The sequence below is a fragment of the Manacus vitellinus genome, unplaced genomic scaffold (genome assembly GCF_001715985.3).
Source record: "Manacus vitellinus isolate BGI_N305 unplaced genomic scaffold, ASM171598v3 scaffold_8_pilon, whole genome shotgun sequence".
NCBI lineage: Eukaryota > Metazoa > Chordata > Aves > Passeriformes > Pipridae > Manacus > Manacus vitellinus.
In genome coordinates, this window is record NW_021940864.1 from 9,897,542 (window position 1) to 9,907,061 (window position 9,520).

Consider the following 9,520-nt stretch of genomic DNA (forward strand, 5'->3'; position numbering starts at 1 on the left):
TTTCACCCTCACACTTCAAATCAGCAGCTGCATCTCTGAGGCACCAGTTTACAATGAGAGATGCTGTGCTCACTCTGCCAGCTTCTCAGAAGGCCTGAAGGAAGGGAGATTTCTGCATGAAAAAAAGTTCTTCCCTTCGAGTCCCCTGTGCTGTTGGGGACTACTTAGCTACTCACACAGAAACTGCCTGCCTTGCACTCCCTTCTTGCCTCTCTTGCCCCTCTCTTCTGGGAATGTACTTTACCAGAAACAGTGACTGACCTCCCTGAGCATACAGGAAGCATCATGCTAAAAAAAGAAAGCAGATCATGTGAGCAGAGCTAAACTTCCCACAAGGTGTAATTTTTCTCCATTTGTTACTTTAAAATGCAAATACATTATGGCAAAAAGATACAGAAGAAGTATAAGAGAGCAGGGGAAAGCACTCTTGGGACCTGTCTGCTTTGCATTCGTCTGTCCTGAGCCTGAAGAGACATCTGTGCTAAAGGTTACTTCAAAGTAGCTCAAAGGGAAGGATTATTCTTACTTAAGGATTTTTGTTGATCAGATGTGATGCACCTCAAATCATTCACCTCTTTGGGCTTTATCTGAAATAAGTCCATGTTTTTCCAAGTCGTCGCAATGGAGGAAGAAAACCTGTTTTGGTCCAAGTGTAGGTTCTGGTAATAGCAGTGAGACTAAAAGCAAAGCCCAACATGCAGGCAGAGCAGTGCTGACACTGCTGCTTGGCAGCTCACAAGGGCCCTGCTAGAGTCAGATGGTCTCCTGGGAACACCAGGACACAACTTGCTGTGGATGAGGATTGTGGAGAGGGATTCCCTGGCCCAAGCCTGCTTTTCTGTGTGGCTTGTGGCAGCACTGCAAGAACATGCAAGGAGTTAGAGGTTTTTTTAGTGATTAGGTACTTGTTTATTTGGGAGATATGACTTTTTCTAGAGAGCTTCAGCAAGCCTTAGCCAGTATAATAAAACATCCACCATAAAGAAGTCGTCCTCCATAAAGAAGTCATCCTCTGAAGCAAACTGTAGTGATCTTTCCCTGGGTTTCCCCCTCCCTTACCCATAGTGAGATGCCAGAACAAAGGAGAGTTCTCCACTAAACACTTTTTTGGCTTCCCCAGCTCTGAGCCAGAAAGCCTCTAATTAATTAACTTTTCAGATTTGGGGGGCAGTATGTTTTCTTCTCATTCTGCCAGTTACCCTGGAGAGGAAAGTGCATCTCCACAGATGTCCTTTTATGCAATGATTTTAAAGCATTCTGCACGTGGGAGGTGCCACTAGCAATAGATGAAATAGAGAGGAATAACTTTACAAAGGAGGAAAAACAAAGACAAAAATGTCAAACAACTTGCTGCTGGCCAGGACAGGGTTCAACTCCAGCCTCTTTTCCTGCGAGCATCCACAGGTGTATGGCCACCCTGCTGCCTTGGCTCCTCAGGGTGTGCCTGGCATGAAGCAGCACACAGTGTTGTGCTGGTGGATCTAATGACTCATCCACAGGCTTACCAAGCAAAATCACTACCTGTGATAAGGCTGAATGCAGATGATAGCTTCCTGCTACACACCATAGACACAGAAATGTAAGAGACTACCAAAAATTTGCAACCACGGTAGAGGAAAATTTTGTTTTGTATTATGGCTTGGTGAGCAAGCCTTTCCTTTTTCTGTGGGTGTTTTGGTCTTGTTTCAAGGTGGGGCTGGGTGCTACTGCAAGATTGCACTTCCTAGCCATCCGCTTGCATCGTGATTGTGTTAAAGCTGCCCAGAGAAAGTAGAATTGCAGCTGAGATACAGCTGACCAAGATTAAACTGCTCTTTTTGTTTGCACTGATGATCTTTTCCCTTGCCAGTGCACTTCCCCACATTCCTCTGCTGCACTTTAGAACGAGTAAGCCTTTTGAAATGATTCTTCTAGCACACAGAGAAACCACCTCAGGCAGTCATCAAAAACCCAGGCTCAATTTAAGTGAGGCATACTGGCAAGAAAGAGCAAAGGTGAAGCTTTTTGCCTTGAAAAAGTGTGAAGCTGACTGTTGCAGTCTGCTGCAGAGATCTTGTTTAGAAACACACGTAAATATGGTCATGTAAAATATCAGAGAGGATGTTCATAATTCTACTAGCAGCACTTTCTTGCTAATGATGGTTTGAGGCTTAAATTGAACAAGAATAATATGTGGTTATTTATCTACTGCTTTTCTGCCTGTCCATTGGCTTCACATAACATTAAGTTCATCACTCCTCTTGGTATCAATTCCCCTCTCCATAATATGGCCCTTCCACTTACACTGTGCTCTGGCTCTTCGAAATGCTTTCATAAGAAGTGCTGTAGGTCTCTCATATTTAAAGATGAATATTGATTGTAGATGTATAAAAAATACATTGGCACTTAGAATTGAGCTAGAAAAATATGCTTCTAAGGTATCATTATTTTGCCATGAAAGGATGCTGCAGACTTACACATGAATGTTTGATATAGCACAGCATGACTTCAGTGGTGGAAAATGAGCAAGGTGCAAGTGCATCAACACAGGGCACTGAGAAAGCAGCAAATGTTTTCATGTAATGATCTGTCTGATGATTCGACAAATAGGTAAGTTCTGCCCTTAAAATAACACAGAAGAATTTCAGAGGCTAAAATTTGAAGATGCTAGTATTTTCCTAGGTAAGATTTTTGGTCTCATTAATTCAACCTTCACAGTTTCCTTCAGTGAAAAAGTTTCCAGTTTGATGACGACAATGCCCAGACTGAATGCCAGGCCAGGAAGGCAGGTGACAGCAGTGGAAAACCAGCTACAGTTACACTAGGAACTGCCATCAGTGGTACCTGGGATACAGAGACCCTATGAGGAACTGATCTCTCCGTGTGCTGAACCTCTTTGGAAGTGTATGGAAAATAAACAGCTTTGGTCATGCCAGGTTTAGTTGGGCATGCTTTCCCTTTCAACAGCTATTCAAATGCCAGTCTATTTTTAACATTCCAAATATTTTTACAGCATGGTTTTGGGTGTGCGTTTTCCTACCGTAATTTGGAAGGACTAAGTTAAGGTTTTGCTTTTGGTTTTTAAAATCAAACCAGAGGCATATTGCAATACGCTCTTCAGCCAAGAGCATGCCAATGAATGTGATTTGCTTTATCCTAGTGGGATAGAGAGTGAGTATAAATTAGAATCTAACACCTGAAATACAGTGAGCAACACCTTCCGTTGGTGTAAACGAGCAAAGCTGTGGTGTCGGTTGAGCCTGGCTGATTTATATCTCTGGGAGTCTAGCCCGTTGCCTGTGCAACTCATATTGGCTGCGGCTGGCAGGTCCCAAAACAGCCTCATTTCCTGCTTCTGGATATAGACTTTCCCCTGGCTGCTCTGTGGGATTCAGTGGATGTGTCCTGCAGAACCAGAGGTAACCCATCAGGGGAGTGCTTTCCTATTCTACCTGACCCTGTTTCTAGCAGGTCACCTTGGCATGAAAAATCACTCATCTCTGCAGGGATGTGTAGGGCCAGATTCTCATTTTGGCTCCCTGCAATTAACCCCAGTTCTGTTTAGTGAGTCAGGCCTTAATGCTGAAATGTTCACTGGTGCCAAGGGTCCTCAGAAGACAAACTCCTGCTTTCAAACATTGCTGCAGAGCCTGCCTGGAAGTTCAGGGAATGAAGGCTCCTACAGGATTCAGGCACTCCTGAAGATGAGTGGGAAGGTGGGAACCAAAAGCTCCGATTTCTGATTCTGTCACATCTTATCTGCATTACAGTGGTTGATGCTCCCCTACTTTGTTTAATGGTAATGCTACCATTTCTTTGTTTTATTTTTCACCAGGGTATAACGTGAAGCAGAGGTGATTTGGGTTGTGAGCTGTCAGTGAGCTGCCTGTCAGCCATGACGGAGATGGTATGCCTTGCTCCCTGTCAGTTGATATTGCAGGAGCAATTGTGATGCTTTATTGGGGTTGTTTCATTGTGACACCCAATCCAGAACAGGAGACTCTGTTCTGGTGTTGACAAGTTTGATGAACCACAGTGATTTGATGGCAGCTCTTTCGCCTGGTCAATATGAGATTGAATTAATCTTGCTAAGGGAGTGGAGGTCACAACACTCGAGTGTGGCTGAGCAATGGAAAAACTGTCAGATGTGAGAGGGGAAAGAGGCCTTTCCACCAAGGATAAATCATCAGCAGGGTTATAGCATATTTGGTAAAGAGACTGAGAAGTTGAAGCAAAGCTAAAATACCACTATAGAACCAGAGGTGTTAAAGAAACCATTGTGTGCTACAGCTTTATATAACTAAATAGATGCCCTGTTTTGATCCAGAGGTGGTTAATCTTTGGCTACAGATGAGCCACTTTGTTTATAACACGCAAAGGCAGTCTGCAAGGGGCTTCAGTTAGATGTAGAAACCCTACTGTCGACATGAATAATACCTAATTACTAAGAGCTGAAGTCCTTACCAAGAAGAACATATCTTCAAGTTTAATTCCTTTTGATCAGAAGGATGATCTACAGATAATCCAATTTTTTTTAGGAAGAAGAACTGGAAAAGCTGTCTATGAGCAGCTGAGAGTGCATTTTGTTGGGCATTGGTGGTGAAAGGATGTATTATCACAGTCCCAAGCACTTAATCATTGAGTGGAGTACACAAAAATAGCCAGGAAAGTTGCAGGCTGCACTGAATGGGTTGAAAGGTTGTGGGAACATGTTCTGGCACACCCTTGTGCTGTGGCGAGACACATGATGAGGGGGAAGGGGAGGGTGCATTTCAGCGGGTCTGAGCAAAGGAGAATATACTCTTGTTTCCATATAAACCCTCTTCACTCTTTCACTCAGCATCATTTTGCTTCCTGAAGCAGAAATAATTTCCATTAGTCATTCAGGGTAACACGTTCCTAATGCATATAATGTGGAAATGTCTCAGCAGCTAATCTATGGTCCCGTTCAAATGCTGGGAAAAAGATTTAGTATATTACACAATTAAGTATTTGTAAACACAGATGACTTGAGTTTAAGAGGAACTTTTGTCAGCTGGAAAATAAACCAATACAGAATTACAACATGACAAAAAATGAGCCAAGCAGGGAATCTGCCTGTGGCTCTTAAAAACCCACCACCATTACAAGAAAAACCCACAGCCCATTGTTGGAAGTACCCCAAGGAAATTAGGATAAAGAGACACTTGATTGGCTACCTGTGATATATATTAAGAAGCAGCCCATAAAGCCCAGTCATTGTGCCACAGTTAATATCAAGTTAGCCGCCTTGCTGCCAGCCCAGCCAAGGCATGAATACTAATGCTGCCCTCAGCTGCCATAGAAATTGTCTCTTTGCGTAAGAGGAACGAAGACCTTTTGTCCTTAGCTTGCTTGTGCCAGGACTAAGCCAGGAGCTCCAGCTGCATCTGCAGTCAGACAGGCTCTGTTTAGCAGCATTGAACTATGCATTATATTTAAAACTCACTCTTCTCTGCTTCCCAGGGAGAAAATGAAAAAGAAGGCTGCACGCACGCCCTTTGGCAGGGGTGGCCCAAGGTGGTGTCCCTGCTGGGTGCACAGCAAGCAGATAAAAGCACAGCCAGAACATGCTCTTTGGAGCATTTCAGCTGTGTGAGCACAGTAGGGGACCCACAGGCCCTCCGAGAGGGGCCACGGAGCCACGCTGGAGACATAATATGGTGGGAGGCTGCACAGGCAATGTGGGGCTGTGCTCAGAGCAGTGGAGGTGCAGGGATGCAGGCATGGCCTGGGACCGAACCACTGGGCCCAAGAATATAGCGACTGCGGGAAACACCCCCGATACCGTGGGCTGTGTGCAGTGGGAAAGTGGAGCAGCACAGTTTTGCACAAATCAGCAAGGGACAGAAAGGTGAGGAGGGCTCTGCCACCAGGAAGCAGGTGCAGCAGCAGCAGTCCCTCCAGCCTTGGATGGGCAGAAGCACATCAACAGCCAAACCACCAGTTGTGTGACCCACTGCCAGAGCCCCTCTCCATGTCACACTTTCTACCTGATATGGCTGGGGGTGTTGAGACAAGAAAATTAAGAAATTAATTTTCATGCAGAAAATTTTTCCTGCTGCCTTCATGCTTGAGAGTACCCTTGATTTTATGTTATACCACTCCCTCGGCAGCCTCACATCATTTTCTTGAAGACTCGCCTACATGATGGACTTACTGTAGAGCTGTTACTTCAGAATAGCTGTTTCTGAACAACTTAATGAAAAATAGGCTTATTCTGGTTAATCTTAATACTTGGTCAAAACTGACTTCTTCCCGGGAGCAGATTAGGTGAAATCAGAACAGGTGGAAGAAGAGCATTCACAAAGAGAAGGATCAGGAACAGCCTTCAAACTCACACTCTCTCTTAATCAGAGTGAATTGGAAAGCATGGACAACTGTCCCAATGCACAGAGGAAAAAAATAAGAGTATAAAGGCGTGGGTCTGATACGAAGGTGTAGCATGGGCCTCCCAAGCCCTATTCTTTCTTCTAAGTAGGTAACAACTGAATGAGTATTAGTTTCTCCTGTCAGTTGTACGTCTTACGCAATGCACTTTGTTCTTTTATGCTTATTGCTTTTCCCCTACTAACTTGTGCAAACATCAGCTTTCTCTTTATCCCTCCAGTCCTGCATCTTTAAAAATTGTATGTTTACAAACAGCCAGTTCCTTATGATGTAACACTTCCAATTTTCATATAATCCCTTTGTTGTCAACTACCTGCAGCAAATCAGTCTATTCAAGCAAACAAGCTCTCATTGCATTTATGTCAGTCCCATGTTGTTTTTAAGAATCCAACACATCTCTTGATCTCACAGTATACAAACTGTCACTTCCTCCACCAGTGAATCCATGAAAATCAGCAGAACAAAAATAACAGTGACACTGAATAATTCAGTAATACACCCTGACAATATCTGCTAAACTTCTGTCAACGCAGCCTACCTAGCTGTTGCTAGAGTGCACGGTGAAACTGGCTTTACAGTCCCAGGGACTATTATTAGTCTGGGTTTTGGATACTTAACACCTTTTGCAAGAACAGAAATAGAACAATAGACTAATATTTTTATCATAATGATGTTACAACTAGAGGGATAAAGAGTATTGTGACATTTCATCACACTTGATGTAAGAATGATCAACTCCACTAGGCCAGCCTTGTCTTTGCTGCTTGGATTTATGTCCATCTCCTCTGCCACACTCACAAAACTCTGTGAGAGCACACTTACGAGGTAACCAAGGAGTTATATAATTTATAACCCAAATGAAAATATTCAGGCATGGTACAGAAGTGGGTGGTTGAAGATACTTTGCTGAATGATTCAGTCATTCCTTAGACAAGAGAGGAGAAGTAAACCATAAAGCTGAGTCCTTGAGGTGAAGGAAAGACACAGAGCAGCTCATATAAGTGGAGCTACTGCTGTAGCACCTTAATACGAAGGAATGAAGCACTTCAGCTGTTTTGCTCAAGCTTGAAAAATATTTTGGGTTTTGTATGTAGGATCTCCTTAGCTTGTGAAAGAGGATAACAAGAAGCACTTATCTCATGTTTGGGCTTTCTACAAATTGGATCTAATGTAGCAGAAATATCTTTAACCCAGATCAAAAAGTGAGTAATCTGAGCAAAGCTAAACAAATTCAAAGTCAGTTTTTTCACAGTATCTCAATACTAGAATAATTTATGTATGATTATAATGTACGTGTAATCATGCAAAGCCTTTGAATCAAGACTGAACAACCTCAAAAATAAGAACTGCTGTACCTTAAGCAGAGTTAAAGATACCATATTGAAAAATTAAGATGGTATTTGGACTTCATTATACATAATGTTTTCTGATCTGTGAGTCTTTGTCTAGTTGCACAAGACTGGAATAATGGGTCTTCCTGTTTTGATCTAGCTGTACTTTTAGTCCTTGGAATTTTTCTGTAATGCACAAATTAGGATGGAAAGTTAGCTATTCCCAGTAGAAGAATATATAATTGAGATTGAGGCTTAAAAATGAAAGATTATCTTTGATTATAATTTTGCTTTTGCCCTTCTGGGTTCATGCTGTCCTCATAGCAACTGTGCATTATTCTATAAAACAATTGGCATGAAATGTTTTAAGGTATTTTAAAAGAAATTACCTATGGTCTCTTTCATGTTTGCTTTCTCCTCATCCTTGCTTTGCATTGTATTTGGCATTTTGTGTGGTGCAGATGGAGAGCACTTCGTTATGGGCAAAGCTGTTCTTTGAAAGACAACACATGGACACTCTAGAGTAGTAGGATGTATTTTATTTATTGTAGACTGGGCCATACATAAATCAGAGAGAGGAAAAACTGTGAACCTTAAGGTCCCGTTTTTCTGTGTAGAGAAAGTGATAATTTCCACTCACTTGGAACACTTTACATCAGCTTCAGGAGGGAAAGAATGAAATTTGATTGTAATGGACCTGAAGATGAATGCTATTTCCCATTTTCTGCCAAACAAGTATTAGTGATGAAAAACTCTTAATATTTGACCTTGAGGAACCTCTTGAATACCCAGCTACCGAATGCTTTTGGCAAATCCCTGGCTGAAAAGCATCTATTTCTAAACAAAACTTAAGAAATTATATGCCACATACAGATAGCAACTAGAACATTTTTCAATGCCACAAGAGTGTGGTTTTCTGTAACCTCAGTAGTTAAGCAGTTTACAAGGTGGTGTGGACACTCAAAGGTAAGAAGGTCCATACTGGAGATTTCAGCCATGTTCAGTGGCTGCAAATACAATGGTGCCAGAGGAAGACTTAAGACTTAAGCACTTCCTGACCGACAAGAAGTGACCAACTCTACACATCAAGAGATAGTTTGACAGAATAGTCCATTGGTGGCAAAGTTGTCCCCACATTCTCACTTCTGTACCCTCAACGTTTCAGTATAATTAGCTGCTGAGTCAGGGAACTGAGGCAATTAAATTTAAGAGTTTTTTTTGAGGTTAGCTTCCTCAAGGGACTCTTAAGTCAGTGCTGTTACCAGAAGAAATGCTTACCAAGGCTTGCTGACCACGCACCTGTACAGATCCTGGGAGTGCCTCCTCAGTTTTGCAAGCTAGGTTAGCGCCAGCTGCTGTTGAACTAAGCTGGTTGACTGCTCAGAGCTGAGCAGTGAGAGGCATGACTTCCAACAAAGCAGTAATAATGACTGTTGGAAATAGCACCATCATTAACTGGTGTGGTTAGTCCTAAATTCCACTCAGCAGAGGGTAAGCACTGAGGACAGAGACAAGACAACAGGAAACACTATCATCTGCATAGAAAAACCTACAAAAGGTGGGATTTACCTACAGACATAGGATTTGAGAATAATACCTTTAAAGGCTTAATTTGATTATAAAGCATGGAGGTCAGAGTTTCTGTAAATCCTTTAGAAGGAAAGAAAAATTAAGAGGTATAGCTTGCTGACTCAAAACAAGAACTCAGTTCCTTGAATTCTTAGTTAATCAAGCTTCTCAGATAAAGACAGTACTGGTTACCTTGAACCACTTGGCGTAATTCTATGCTTTTGCAATTTGTT